The sequence below is a fragment of the Anser brachyrhynchus genome, assembly GCF_964034855.1.
Source record: "Anser brachyrhynchus genome assembly, chromosome: 5".
Lineage (NCBI taxonomy): Eukaryota > Metazoa > Chordata > Aves > Anseriformes > Anatidae > Anser > Anser brachyrhynchus.
The window spans coordinates 45,992,051-46,008,440 of NC_137699.1; the positions used below are offsets into that span (position 1 = coordinate 45,992,051).

The following is a 16,390-nucleotide window of genomic DNA, read 5'->3' on the forward strand; positions in this document are numbered from 1 at the left end:
CAAAAGCTGTCCCAAATCCAAATCAATAACCTGATGTCTAAATAGAGGTGTAGATAGTTAACATTATACAGTCAGCGTGGAAAACAGGGCTGCAGTTTAATACCATCATGGGCTGGTTTCAAACCAATTATTCAAAATCAAGTGGATGAATTTCAGTTTAGATGTTCCAAGTCAATCTGTCCATGCCAAGAGTTTGATGTTTATTGTTTCAAAACTCCTGGAGGGCCTAAGACTTGAGGTATTTTCTAATATTACTTACTGAGGGGTATGAAAACCAGTGCATTCAGTGACCTTGCTTCACATATAATAAATTAGCAAATACTTAGGTGCTCAGCGCATTGGGAATATTGCCTCCATAGAACAAAGAACAATTGTTTGAAGGTTTGTTTGCTAATAAAATCAATAAAATCCATCATCATTAATCACCTTGTAATTTTGGCTTTCTACTTTCCGGAAAAGACCCTTGGCTGTTTTACATTGTTGACAGTTTCAGATATTGATTGAATGTACAATATATATGCATATACATGTGTGTGTCTGTTCATATGTTTGTATTCCTCTATATATGAAAGTCACCATTTATTTGTTGAATCACAAATCAGTCAGATTCTTAAAGGTATACACCATAATATCGTCTGCTAAACAATTCAGTCTGCTCTGCATTTATGTTTATGCTAGATATAGTCCTGATGATATTGCAATTAAAAATCTAAGGCTAAAGAGACTGCACCTATTTATCTAACATAAATTTAAGACACCTCTTTTGCCAATGGAGACAAAAGTATCTGCAGAGGATAATTAATCCTAACAATTTCTAAAGTGTCAGGAAAGAGAGAGAGCATTTTCTGCAGGTACCTGTCTCTCTCCACTAACTGTAGGGGGTTGCTCGACAGCTACTTCAAGTTAGATTATCTGAGGTTGGACTAAATTCTTAAATTCCACAGAAACTGTTCCAGACTTAAAGCTCTCTGACTTTTTTTTTTTTCTTTTTTTTTTTTTTTTTCTTTTTTGAGCTTTCTTCTTCTATCTCATCATTCTGTTTTCTCAGAATGGTAACATGGGAAGTCTCTTCACATACATCCGTGTTCAGCTACCAGAATGGGATCTAAGTTTTGCTGGTGTCTCTGGCAGTTCTGGAAAATAAACAATGTTGGAAGGCGTGGATCAAAAACCCTTCACCCTGCAGTCAACGGTTGGTCACAGGACAGTTCCATTGCTGGCTGTTTTTGAGATTCTGGGGTAATGGTTCACTGTTGACTAAAATGGAGGAGTGAGACCTACAGAATGACTAACACTTGGTGTTTTGCTTGGAAATCTGCCAAGTAAGCATTCAAGAACAGGCCAGACCTCATCCTGATTAGCTCCTCTGAGGTGGCACTTTAGTGATGCCACAGGCAAAACCAATACCTTTGCCAGCTGCAGCTTGAACACGGACTGCCAGGTAAGACTTCCAGTGCTGAAAACAAAGAGCTTTATTGCTTGACCCAAAGTAAACTCTTTGTGATAGTGGGTCTGTCAGACTGCAGCCAGTCATTAGAAAACAATCTAGTTGTACACAGACAGGGTAATCATTCTGGACTGGGTTTCAAACAGGTCTAAGGAAGTGAGTCATTCAGTCCCCTTGAAAGTGAATGGAAGCTGGAGACCTGTTTCCTGAGAAACATTTGAAATCCTAGCTTACGTTACAGTATGGCTATTATCCAACCTTAACTTTGGACACGGAAAGCGTTTTCTTTCTCTTTTTTTTTCTTTCTTTCCTATTTATGCCAAATTAAAAGTATGGGGTCCTAAAGTGTATTTACACCGAAGCAACTTTCCACTGACTTAGCCATATAAAGCAGCCTTGTAGTATGTATAAATATGATTTATACTTAAAGACTCCTTTCCACCACCTGAGTGGTTTGAACCAATCTTTGTGAAAATGAGATTCAGCTATACAATTTCCAGAAAGCAGCCAGTTTGTGTTGCACAGACCTGCTGCTAAAGAAGCAGAAACCTCTTCTCCAGACACCAGAATTGCCCCAGTACGCAAAATGAATAGTCCAGTCTCTCTACACTTTTTGTCCTCTATTCTACCTGAGAACATTACTTCACTGTCCAGAAAAACTTTTTCAGTCTTGAAGAGAGTTCTTTTTATTCTGATGAATGGAAAGAAATAGACAGAAAAGAGATAGAAGGGACTAGAAAAGGTACTTGGTTAATCTTTCTCAAAAAGTGATAAAAAATAAAGGAAAGCATAACTCATATAACAGTTAACCTAATTTTCTTAAAACAGAATTAAAAAATGGTGGTAGACCTCTTTAGGAAAATATTCTCAATTCCCATATAATAATTCCTTTAGGAACACAGAGTGTTTTAGGAAGCATAATAGATCCAAGTTGGGTATTCCTCTTCTGAAGGAATGCCATCTGGAGTAAAGGAAAAAAACTCAGGTTTTAGTTTTGTTTTTAATGGGAAATTACTTTATGTTATGACTCATCAGAACAAGTTAATTTTTTCTATTATCATGCTTCACCTTTAAGCAATAATTTTATTTTAAAGCCCATAACAATACATCTGGGTTGCATTCTGGAAATGAAGCTGATCTGAAACTATAACTTGAGGCATTTGGACAACAACAACAAAAAACCCTTTCCCTTGTATTTGAAAGCAATGAACTTCTATGCGCTGTCTTGGCCTGTGGTAGTATTATAGAATGCCTACAAGCCATTTCAATAACATTATCTAATTAATTTTCCTGAAATTTCCAAGATATAGGTAGGAGGTTACTTACTCAACCTCTTTTGCAATTGAATGGTAATTAGAAACAGCTTAAACAACTTTCCCAAAAGGTTGCAAAGCATCATTTGCAGAGGCATACTTTAAAAAATATATATATATTTCTTTTCCTCAGGTTCTAATATAATCACAGATTTTTCTTGTTTCTCTTACAATTATGAAGCAATGTGCCCTTTCAATTGACCTTCTTTCATGAATAAAAATAAATTCTGCAACCCCCTTATGTCTCTGCATCATGCAGCTCTTGAAAGTTCTGAGAATATCACTGTATCTCCCCATTTTTGAAAAGATAGCCTGTCATGAGCATGTTTGACTGTTGCCAGTAACCCAGGTACTCAGTGCATCACCTCACTGCCTTCTGGACACACATATAAAAGAGTGTGACTCTATATTTCCTTTTCCAATTACTCACAAACTAATTTAAACTGTTTTGCAAGCACTTTTTTATTATTATTTTCCCAAATGACAAGTGTATTAGCTAAGACTGTCAGACTGGCTGCCAGCTCCCCAAAGCAAGCCCAGCATGCTGTGACCTCATGCATGCAGCACGCAGGATTGACTATGAGCAGGGGGCTCCTAGGAAATAGATGTGAAGCCTGGGCCCTGTCTCAGCTGCCTTTGGTAAGCATGTTTTATGATAAACTTTATCTCATTAGGAGAGAGAAGGGGGAAATCTTGGTCAAAGTCCAACTCTAGAGCTTATGTTGAGGCTGAACTTTTCTGCTCTCCAAGTCTGCCATATCAAATTAGGGAGAATAAAGCCGGCTGCTTGCCTGATTATTTATAACATCACAGGAAACTTGGAATGACTTATTAAGGATGGAAATAGTTCTCTTTCCTCAGAAATGGATCTTTCTTTGCCAAGATACACAGTGACTGACTGTGTGTAAGAGTGGTGCACAAATACCTTCCACATCGAAGGTTATTAAAATATACCTGGCCTCGTTTATCAGTACTTCCATGGTATGCACGCACCCACACTGTGATACCTAAAAAGAGCTACAGGGAGTCCTGCTCAATGTTCTGAGGGTCAGGAATAGATTTGAAAATGGAAAAACAAAAATAAAATGAAAACACAGATCAGCATGCTTGTTGTATCTTTGACAGAGTCAATGAGCCTTTAGCATGGACCTTGGCAAACATTTCAGTCCAAGTTAATACCCATTGACCACATAGGTTTTTCATTAAAAATAAATCTGTTAAGTCTTTCCCCTTGAATATTACAAGAATAGAACTTGGAAAAGCAGGCCAGCTTCAGGATGCAGAAAGTGTAATCTGATGGCCACAGCAGGAAAGTTCATGTTGGATTTCTTTTCTAACTCATTCAGTAACCATAGGGCTATTTATACTACCTCTCTGTGCCTCTGTTTCAACACTCTGAAAATAAAGCTAACAAAACTGAAAGAATGTTGCTATGAATGAATCTTTTGCAAGGCTTTTGGTTCAGAGAACGTGAATATCTCATTTCTGGACAGGATTTTAAATAGGAAAATAGCACATAGTATTCGAAAGGGAGGTGTGCAGCATGAGTGAGGTGGACTAGAACCTGTGAGCTCATGGCCCAGTAATTCCAGTTGCAGTAATTATCTGTCAGATAATTACAGGGAAAATCTGTGAGATAAAGATAAAAGATATAATATAAATTTCATCGATGAAATGAAATACATTCACCCCTTTCCAAAAATTTCTCACTATATTGTCACTGTTTGCATTTCAAAAAGAGTATTCCAAAGGACACAGATCTGGACCTCTGCACAACTTTGGCCACCTGTTAGACTGCAATATAAATTGCAATTTAATTGCAAGCCTATAGGGTTGTAAGGAAGTGAGATAAAGCAGATACTGACTAGAATACTGGGAAAATATATTAACTAAGGATTTATTTATTTATTGTGTGTGTGTGTGTGTGTTACATGTAACTTACCTTTTCTGAACTGTCTGTAAAAATAAAATGAGTATTGTTGGCTTGTCTTATCACTGCATCCCTTGCTTCATTTGCAGGTGGCTTTGTGAAACAGAAATATTTCTCAGAGATGTCAAGGTCATTGTAATCTTCGTGAATAAAATGAACAAAACTAGGTCTTTGTGTTGCTTTGATTCTCCTGTTCCTGCTGAAGGCAGTACGGGCAGGGGAGGTTCACAGAACATAGAGTAGAAGAGGACTGATCCTCTATTTTTACGTTTCCTTAGTTAAATGGATATTTTTCTGGGGCTACACAAACTGCTCATGGATACAGTTCCTCAAAATTAGATGCAAGTCTCAGGAATGGAATTAATGGTGCAGCGTGGGACATCTAAACTTTCTAGTGCAGCCCCCAAACATGATTCATATCAGCCAATATGTTGGGATTGTGGTTGTCTAAGCTACAGACCAGAAAATGGCAAAGAGAGAGAAGCTTTAAATTTTGTCTTTCTCCTGAATTTAGGCACTTATCCACAGTCCAAATTAGGTTCTGTGGAACTAAGATTTGCAACCAAAATGCTTTGCCTGCACTTCTCTGCCTAAGCCATCTAAGTGTCAGCAAAGACAACTGTCTCCTGCTTCACTTTCAGAAGATAGCCAGCGAGAAGGGGGAGGAGGAGGAGGAGGTGATATTGCTAAACACATTTTGCATAACAGTCTTGCTATGAAAGTACTTGCCGCCTTCTCCTGACCTATTTTCGAATGAAGTGTCTGTGGGAGCTATGCAATGTACAGAAGTTGATGCTGTCATTATGCATGAAGTAAGCACAGAGCACAGGGCCAATGGGTGGACTTAGCACAAGGACACGTTGTTTTGCATCGCAGATGGACTGGGTGGGGAGGATGTGAGTTTAGATATTCCATTCAGCTGAGAGGGTGACATATTTGGATGTGTGCAGTGACACATGCAGTTAAGAAACTTAGATGCTTAAGGACTCTCAGATATGTGAGTGAGCAAATGGAGTATTTTAGATCACCCATCTGGATTTCAGTGTTTAAATTGCACTCTAATTGTATGGTAGATGCCTAAGTGCTGTTTTGGATCTCACCTTTGATTGTTATGCACATTACTTCTGCATAAGAGTTTCTGGTGATTTTATTTTTTTGAGCTTCTAAGTAATGTTCAGGTGTAACAGAGAAGTAATAAAAAGTCTGACTGGAGAAAATTATTTTTACTCTGCATTCTGGAAGCCGATAAAACATTTTAAATGAAAATAGATTTTACCCAAAATAACACTTGTACCTCTTATTTTAAGTTGTTTCTTGTTTCTTTTATCTTTTTTTTTTTTTTATATATATTTTCAGGTGCTGTACATCATTTGTCTAGCGGGTGTCACTGTCTAAGCAGGTAAACAGTAGAGTTATATTGTCCTGAGATTTATCACAGAAGCATAGTGACAAGAATCATAGAATCATAGAATATCCCGAGTTGGAAGGGACCCATAAGGATCATCGAGTCCAACTCCTGGCACTGCACAGGTCTACCCAAAAGTTTAGACCATGTGACTAAGTGCACAGTCCAATCACTTCTTAAATTCAGACAGGCTTGGTGCAGTGACTACTTCACTGGGGAGCCTGTTCCAGTGTGCAACCAACCTCTCAGTGAAGAACCTCTTCCTGATGTCCAGCCTAAACTTCCCCTGCCTCAGCTTAACACCATTCCCGCGGGTCCTGTCACTGGTGTTTACGGAGAATAGGTCCCCTGCCCCTCCACTCCCCCTCGCGAGGAAGTTGTAGACTGCGATGAGACCTCCCCTCAGCCTCCTCTTCTCCAGGCTGAACAGGCCCAGTGACCTCAGCCGCTCCTCATATGTCTTCCCCTCTAGGCCCTTCACCATCTTCGTCACCCTCCTCTGGAAGGAAGCCTGTAGGAGATAAAATAGTGTCTGGAAAACGTAGAAACATTTCTGTCTTTCCCCATGGGTTAAGAACTGTATCACATAAGCCAGAAACTCTTTATGAATCTCTTTATGACTTTTAAAAAGGCTATAAGCACAAAGGGTAAATCCATCAGGGTTAACAAGATGGATACCTGGGTAGTAAAAATGAGGCAGACATACCTGTAAATCTCTTCCCCAGGAAAAGAATGAGTAATTCTCTTCACTGCCAGGTTTCCTTAGTGTAATTGCTGTAATTGAATGAAGATAAACATCTTCATTCAACATATAGACTCAGTCTATTTTTTAATTTCTATTTTCTGATTTTCCTCTGTCTGATGTTGAAGTCTAAGATGAAGCAATGCAATGTCATTAAATGCAATTTGAGTTCCTTGAATTCTTTGTCACGTGGAATTTTCATGTGTTAGATCTCAAAGATCTCATTCTTCTCAGGTGATCCCTTGGCTCAGGGTTGGTGGTGTCCAGCAGACAGAATACAGCAGATGCTGAGACAATAAGGTGAGAATATGTTATTGCAAGCAATTGAGTTATCCTAGTTTAATGAGTCACATAACAAGTAGTAATCACTTGTGATTTTCTGTCTCCATCATAAGGGAGCTGAATACTAAGTACTCATAGGCATGAGGATTATAAAAGGCAGTGAACTAGCAGCTCTGTCCTCCTTGTTGCTTTTATTTATTTATTTATTTTATTTTTTATTTTTAAGAAGAAGACATGACACATCATAAGCAAGAGGATCAACCTTGACCTTTTTTAAGGTGTGGCTGTAGTGATCAAATTTGTGGATAATGAGCAATAATCAATTAATCTACAGAAACAGGTGGGGGAGATGGATTGCTTCTGGATTTATTTATACTTCCTCAAAATTGAAATGAAGACTAGTACAATTTCCTGGAGTTTTTAAGACAGTCTTTAACTGTTAAGAAATTATATAGTGATTTATATGCATGTGCATAAATACATATTCATATTTACTTTTAGTTTTGCATTTTTGAATTCCAGCTGGCCTTAATTTTACTATATCTTTTCCAAACAGAAGAAGTTTCAGAAAATTTTCCGAAAAGTCTGTTCTCACTGCCTTTTCTGAGCAAATCCCCCATTATTCTTTGAGGTACTGCTTGGGTTAAAGGGACATTTCCCTTAGCGCACTTCTCTTTCTGCATAGATTATCAGCAGTCTTAATACTGACTCTTGATTACAGATCTTTTTAGATAACCAGAGATTAGAAAAGCACCAGATTGAACTTATTTTTATTTTTCTTATTTTCTGTATAATCCATTTCTGTAGCCTGAAACTAATAAGTCAGTAGCTACACTGATAAAATATGAAGGAAACAGTATAAAGCTTGATGTTAATCAATACAGTGACACTTCTAAGAAGATTCTATCTATACTCTTGTACTCATATGTCTTGAAAAAATATAGAGATTATCTTCTATCCACAAAACGCTCACTGTCAATAAAATATATATTTTTAAAATAATATATTTAATCACTGCCATTGCATTGCTTTCCAAATTTTTCCACCTTCTGTTGCAGTCATCACTCTTTGGCTACTTCTAGAGACAGCCAAAGTGAAGATAAAAAAGAAGAGCTGGAGATCTGTTGATGCTGTATGATGACACATTTACACCTTTATAAGTGTCAAAGAACTTCTTTCTTATTGTCACATTTTTCTTAATAAAGGCAGTGGCTTTGTTGGGAACTATGTGCATGCTTATACCAGGGCTAAATTTGTTTCTAATTATCTGGCACAATTGCCACAGCACAGCGTGCTGCATATGCCAGCACTAGGGGTTTTGTGAGATTGGGAGTTTGTGAGAAGAGACACATTCTGGATTTAGAATGTGAAAAGCAGATGAGGAGTTCACCACCAGGCAGGGGTGTGAAAACTTTACTTACAAGTTGTTTTTCCCCACTGTGTCCTCCCTGCAGCTGATGGAATAATCATGTTGTAATGGTTTGCTTACAGGCAATTAGGCACCTAGAGTTACTCCACAGGGTGTAGATTTTACTTGAGTGGCTTATTCATAAATGAAAAGAATAAATTCATATTTTGATCTAATGTTCTCTGTTCATAAACATCAGCACATTATTTATTTCAAATCTTGTCACTCTCATATGGAAAGTCTTTGTTCTCTCGGAACTGGTACAAGAAATACTGAATTGGTATTATGAATCTTGAAGCTGGTATTGCACTGTATGCTTTTGAAGGGATGTCCCCACTGGAGGTACTTTTAAAGAGATCAATGCTTCTGACCATTTGTGGAAAAAGAAACTCAAATACCCTGTTACAGTTTTTTTTTTCACGTGTACAAAGAATCAACAATTTATTCAAAAATAAGGAATGACAATCAGTGTCCCTACTTTCCTTGAGCAGCTGAACTGAATTTATTTAGTCAGATGTAGTGAGAAAGCAGATACATGACTTACTGGAAACAGAATGTTAACTGTTTTCTGGTTTATGTACACATAGATACATATGTGTGTGTATATACAAAATGATAGCAGTATAAAGATAAAGAACAGGTAAAATATTAAAATATGAAATGACAAAGAGTCACAAAGAAAATCTGGAAATCACAAATTACTTAACTCCTTAAGTTCCTCCTGCTTTTTTATTTTATTTTTTTAAATATAATTTTCTCCTGAGCCTCTAAGAAGATTCTTCACATAACAAGCATTAATCCTGCCACATCCCCTCCCATCAATCTATACGTTCCAGTCATTGTACTCTCTTATCAACACTTTTTCCTCTTCTCCCCACCCCCCTGTCCCTCCCCTCCTTTCTCTCACCCTTAAAGTCACTGTGGACTTTAAGTGGCACATGGGAGGGATTAAGTTTAAGTGGCCAGCAGACAGACAGCAGGAAAAGGCTGTATATACAAATGTGTCCCAGGTGTCCTGACATGTCCTTGCCCTGCAAATGGTCACACTTGCTGTTGACAGGATGACGAACGTCAGCCCAGAATCCGTGCCCATAATAAGACAATGATGTCACTGACTCAGTCCCTTTGCAGACTGTTCTGGAAGAGTGAACACAGCTATGATGCTAATGCAAATAACTGTAAAAAGCATTTCATTTTGTTGGAAGATCTTTTCATGTAAGAGAGATATTATTTGTTCTCCTCGCTTTTTCAATATTTAATATATTCTTTCTAAATGGTGCCATTCACTTCTCTAGCACCATGTAAATAAGCCTGTATAAATACAAAGCATCTGTTAATAGTCATTGGGAGATCTATTTAAGGAGTAATAAGCATCTCCAGGTCATAAAAGATTAAATGTCTGGCCAGAAAACTTTGGATGTTGACATTCTATGTCTATTGTTATTACACCTACATTTGTCAGGTTTCATAAAACACTGCCAGTCACTGTACACTCACCCTGCAGTCAGCTCTCCCTCCAAGGATAAGTGAGATTTTATAGCATCCAGTGTACAGCAAGGAATACTTATGAGAACTTTGATAGATATATGTAAATATATATATACTTATATATTTTTATGTAAATATTCATATTTATACACACACTATATAAATAGTATAGTTATTCCTGGAGAAAGGAACATGACAGCATGAAAGGAGTGATATAGCAAATATGCTTCCTAGACTAGATTTTACTTTGGGATACATTATTTAATGGTGTTTGTTTGTTTGTTTGTTTCCCAGACAAGAATTTATCTAGAGATATTTATATAGAGATATTCAGGTTGGAAATTAAGAGAAATTTCTTTTCAGCAAGAGTAGTCAGGCATTGGAATGGGTTGCCCAGGGAGGTGGTGGAGTCACCGTCCCTGGGGATGTTTAAGGAAAGGTTGGACATGGTGCTTAGAGACATGGTTTAGTGGGTGACATTGGTGGTAGAGGGATGGTTGAACTAGATGATCTTGGAGGTCTTTTCCAACCTTAATGATTCTATGATTGCTCTTAATTAGCTTGAACATTATTTCATAAAGTTTTTTGTTTGTTTGTTTGTTTGTTGACGGATAGCCATTTATTAACTTATGGATTCTGCAGCTGTAGAGTTCAGAAGGAGACAAGGAGTAGAAAAGGCTAATAGAGCCATACTCCAGTTCAGAAGGAGTGAGCTGGATGTAAGAATTAACATGTGCTACACATTATTAATGGCCTCCAGGGTGCTTTTGTCTGAGTAAGCTCAAAGAAGGAGCTGCATTTCATAGCAACTGTGGAGGGTATATTGCACATAACTTTAATGCACACCTATGATATAATAGCTTTGACTGAATCCCTATGCTATGGCTGCCTGGAATAGAGGGTTTTCATTTCCACAGACTTTGCTGACAAGAGTAGTCTCATTTTCCTTACAAACATACTTTAAAGCTTTGATTCCTAAGACAGGTCAGTGCTCCTCTGGTCCATGCAGAGTGTTGCTAGTCTATTGGCCACCTGATTCAGACCAGCCTAGGTAAAGATGGAACTGCTATGGCACTTTAAGCCTTTTCCAGGGAAAGGCTTATTATGTGTACTGGTAGCTTAGGAGTGCCATTTCAGTAAGTACAGATGTAGCTGGAGCCTGGAAGAGCAAACAGTACCAGCAGGTAGAGGGAGTTGTATGGAAAAATGAAGTAGTTCACTAATCTGCAGAAAAGCAGCATGTAGAGAGATTGCCTGGACACAGCTCTGAGCATAGTCACTTAAAGCTCAGTGTCTCTCAACTGTCAGAGTGATGGGTTTAGAGCTGCTGTATATGAACAGCTTACATCTTGAAGGTCACTGTCTTCTTAAGGGCAAAGAAGACAGCAGAACATGCTGGAAACATTTTTTTCCCCCACAATAAGTCAAACAACCAAAACAAAACAAAACAAACAAGAACAAGAAAACAAACAACAAAAACAAACAACCACCAAACCAAAAAAACAAGCTGTCTTTCTGACAGTGCATACTCTTTAAATTTGTAGCCCATTGAGTTTTAATATGTAACAACCTTCTACAACTAATGTTGTAGACAGCTTCATACATCTGTACTTGAAGAGGACTTACAATCTCAGCAACGTTCTGAGCAACCCATTCCAGCTTGCACAATCCACAAGAACAGAACTAGCTGCAGTAAAAGGCTAAAAGGCAGTCCTTCTGGCATGTTTGAAATTATCTGCCAGAATTATTTTAGTGTTTAAAGCAGAGGTTATGATCAAATTTCTATCTGTTTTGATAAAAAGTTTCCATTTTTTATATATTTTACCCACTTTTATAAAGCATCAATAGAATCAAGTTGCTGTGGTCAAAATCCAAAATATTTTAGATGAAAACAACCATACAAGCTAAAATTTCTTGAATGAGAGGAAGGAATGAGGTTTACCAAAGGTTATTTATTTATTTATTTATATTTTATTGTTCTATATTTTACTGAACTGGAAAACACACGTGGAAAGCACTGCTTAGACCACCTCTGTCTCTCAGAGGCATTCTATATTGCCTTCCACTGAAGAAATCATAAGACAACAGACTGCCAATCTTAATGGATGACTCTGAATCCAAACTTTTTTCACAGAGAAGGAGCTGGACAACTGTGTATTTTAGATCCAGATTCACTTATTCCATCTTTCCTTAAACTATTTTCCAGTCTATTGTGTTCTGATATAGGAAATCATAACAGATATCCTTTCTGGACAAAAGTCCAAGCAGAACCAGGCTGGCTGACATAATTCACATGTTTCCAATGTACACCAAGCCTTTTACACACCAGTTTCATCAGCAGTTTGGCATGCATTCAGTGGTGGCATCATTTCAAGGGATAGAGAGTCATCGGAAAGTTTTTATGCTCTATTCTCTCTCCTGAAATGGCTTTGCTTAAGGGATCAGTGCACAGGCTTCCTGGAATTTCCTTTGTTTGTGAAGAGCTGTGTTGCAGATACTGAACAGATCAGACCTCACCAAGACACCGATAACTTTAGTGTTACCGTGACATTACATTTTATAATTAATAACATAGCCCACCCATTGTATTTGACTGCTGTGGCCGGGCTATGAGCAGTAGCTATTCTTAGGCTAAATACAGTGGATGATCAGCATGGACTACTACCAGTCAAAGCTTTTTGGCATCTTAGTTAGCAGCAGCAGGTACTTCTGAAACTGGGTGGTTGCGGACACATCAGCTGCACTGCAATTGTGGGTGAATTCAGCTTTGTAAATAGTTGAAAGCTGAATTTATCAAGCTGCCTAGGTTGTAATATAGATATACAATATTAATGGCAGCCAGATTATGTGGGACTGATGACTAGAAAGTTGAAAAATCTTTAGAGAAGCCTAATTTACATAGTCAATATGTCATCAGAAAGGCTATAAGACAGCATAACAGGAGATGCTACTGCTGTATCTTCCTTCAAGGTGTTTAGAAATCTGCTTGCACCAGCTAAATCATATTAAGCAATGTAGTGAAAGGAGCCAGGAAACCTTTTTTCTTTTCTTTTTGCTTAATCCCAATCTTGGAGAAAATATCCTTTGGTCTTTGGTCCTTTGCAAAGGGCCAAAATCAATGCAAAATAGCAGTGTGAAAGAAAAAAAAAAAAAAAAAGGAGACAGGGAGATATACAACACAAAGTATTATATATCTTTGTATACATTAGATGCATACACCTATACATCTAATCACATGATCATTTCATTATTCTTCTGCCAAGGCTCTAGGCTGACATTGAGCTGACTATTTTATTTATTTAAGTGTTTAAACATTTGAGATTATGTTTCAAACTGAGGCTTTGCAATCTTTCTTCAACGTTTTGTCAGCTGGCTTCTCTCAGTGCAGTATCATTGGGACAATAATTATGTCATCCAGCTTTAAAACTGCATAAAAAGAAAAGATAAAAAAGGCGAGACAAACAAAACAAAACAAAAAGGTAAACCCTTCACCTCTTCAAAGATCAGGTATTCATAGAATCATTTCCTGCTCATAACATCATATCCCATGAATAATACCTCAATTGTTTGGAGAGAGTTTGGCCAACATTCCAAACAAAGATAACCTACATTTACTAGCATCCAGCAGGTCAGATGTGAATTGAAGTACCCACTAGAGATATAAGGCCCTAATCTTGCTTTATTCCCCTGGATGATCCACCATTAAAATACTTCAGAATGGTTCTTGTCATCTTAACTTACCTCTTCCTCTCAAGAGCCTGTCATCAGTCCCATGTTTCCAACAAGGTTTCCTCTTGAAAGAGAAAAATGAAAGGAAATACCTGCTTGAAGTTTAAATTCAGTCTGAAAGAGATAACAACAATAATTTTTGTTTTAAGTGTTGCTATTTTAAAGACAAACAGTGTCTTTGCAACATGATTGCTGAATTACACTGACAATGGATCTCTTTAAAACTGTAGAGAAAGCAGAAGGTGAAATGGTGCTATTTTGGCACTGCTAACTGTTCAGTTGTTCATGTGATCTTTCATTGTTCAGCCTAATAAGCAGGGCAGAGCTAAAGTGCTGTAATGCTCTGTGGATCTAAAAATGCATTAACAAAGTGATCATCGCATAAGTGTACACTGCTATTTGGACCACAGGGCAGGACACCAGAGGGAATTTCCACCTTAACATCAGAGTACTGACCTCTTTCTAAAGGACTGCACAAGAGTAGTCTTAGAAAAGACAAACGTGTAAGCTGCTACAGCTGCTATGACATCAGTAACACAAAGGCATTGTTGCTCTAATTCCTGTTTTGGGATTGCACAAGTGACATATGTATTTATCCTGTCATAGGGAGACTGCTGTGGTGTAGTTCATATTCCTATGCTGCTTTAATGCTTATAACATAGTACTCCCTTGATCTCATTTGCTATTTGTGTATGGATATTTACACGGTTTATTTGAATTTACCAGTTACGCAAAAATAAGTATTAACTCTCGCAAAGCAGCAAATCATTTTCAGTGATGTGTTTTTTTTTTTTTTTGTTTGCTTGCTTGCTTGTTTTTAAGTAAGAAAAGCCTCAAGGGTTGCATACCTATGTAGGAAATGTAATGCAAAAACTTCAGTATTAATAATTTTTCTTCAATTCTGAGTTAGGAATATTTCTTCAAAACTCTGCTTACATATTTATGGTTTTTTTTCTTTTTTTCATTTTTTCATTTTTTTTTTCAAGTAATCATATGCAGCTCTGTTAGTTTTAGCCTGACTCACTGCTATTTGGCAAAGCAGTGCCGCTTTTAAAATAGACTCCTTCCTGATTCCTGATCAGTAGGATTATATTGTGATGGCTTGGGTCAGCAGGAGGAGCTCTTACATTGAGCTGACAACTGAAGCAGTCAGAAGTTGGCCAGTCATTCCTGTAATAGATGAAGGTGGGGTGGAGTCGGGTGCGGGGAGATGGATGGGAAGTTCTCCAACTTAGTATGTTACCTTTTATAATAATGCTTTGTTAGTTTTAGTCATCCAGAGCATTTGGTGTAGCAGGGTGGCTTTATTTCTGCCATGGTTTTTGATAAGAGTTCATCCCTGAGAAAGGTTCAATCTGGGGACCAGACACAGACATTATCTAGAATATGATAGAAGAAGTGATTACTTGTGACCTAATTTTGTTCTGGATATATATACAGGTGTGTAAATGAAACATGGGGGGAGAAAAATTGATGTAGAACATATATGGCTTAAGGACCACTGTAAAAAAATGTTTCACGGTTAAGGTCATCTGCAAACCAAAAAGTTGTTTTCTGCCAAAAAGTGATACAAGGTTTACTTTGAGATAGTTTCTGCCTTTACAGAAACTTTTTTCTTTTTTTTTCTATTTTTTTTTCCATTTTTTATTTTCCAAATTGGATTAATGTTGGATGCAGCAGCTCTATAAAAGAAAAGTTGGACATTTGCACTATGCTTAGACACAAAGCAGAAAAAGTGACAAATCTGTGACTTTCATTACACTTTATGTAAACTTGTCTATAATTTGTTCAGAGAAGACTATGTATAAATATGTGACTAGATCACACACCTTTACACATTGGACTTACTGCTTTAATTTGAGATGCAGAGCTATAGACATAAAAATCTGCTTTTAAATTGTCAACTCTTTTCACTTAAATTTAGATTTCTTTTGGTGTAGTAGTTCATTGGCTGCCTGATTTACATTACTGCTCAGATAAGTAATTAAAAGGTTTTCTATTCCCCTTTCAGTCCTGTGATATATGTTTGACATGCTTCCATTCCTTCATGGCTCCAGTGCATTATGGTCACCTAACACCTCCAAGGAACACCACAACTGACTTCCACTTTCCAGTATCATTCCGACATCATCCCAGTTATATCATTCTGTATCATCACTCACCTGGTTCATTACAAATCATAAAATAGCCATTATTATTACTAGAAGTTCTGCACCTCATTGTTTGTTAAGCATTTTCCTTTTTCTCAAAGTTCTTGTTATGCCCCGGTTAACATAATGCCTAGTATTCTGAACTAGGGTATGCAACTTGAACAGAAAAAAAAAAAATCATGGCAAGTTTTCTTAAATAATTAAATTTATGACAGCATATACAGTGGGAGAAGCCCTGCAGAGAAGGACTTGGGGGTTCTGGTAGAGAAAAAGCTTGGACATGAACCAGCAGTGTGTGCTTGCAGCCCAGAAGGCCAACTGCGTCCTGGGCTGCATCAAAACAGGAGTAGAGGGAGGTGATTGTCCCCCTCTGCTCTGTCCTTGTGAGGCCCCATTTGGAGTGCTGCGTCCAGGCTTGGCGTGCCCAGCACAAAAAGGACATGGATGGATTAGAACAAGTCCAGAGGACAGCTACAAAGATGATCAGAGGGCTGAG

The 16,390-nt window shown here is 37.7% G+C and overlaps 1 long non-coding RNA gene across 1 annotated transcript; it reads right to left on the reverse strand.

Moving 5' to 3' along the window:
- Nucleotides 1-5,265: 5,265 nt before the first annotated feature.
- LOC308196717 lies at nucleotides 5,266-15,988 on the reverse strand. The gene is made up of 3 exons (XR_013952364.1): nucleotides 13,757-15,988; nucleotides 6,802-7,124; nucleotides 5,266-6,606 (listed from the first exon to the last, which is right to left on the reverse strand). It is a non-coding gene; the product is annotated as an uncharacterized lncRNA (long non-coding RNA).
- Nucleotides 15,989-16,390: the final 402 nt, after the last annotated feature.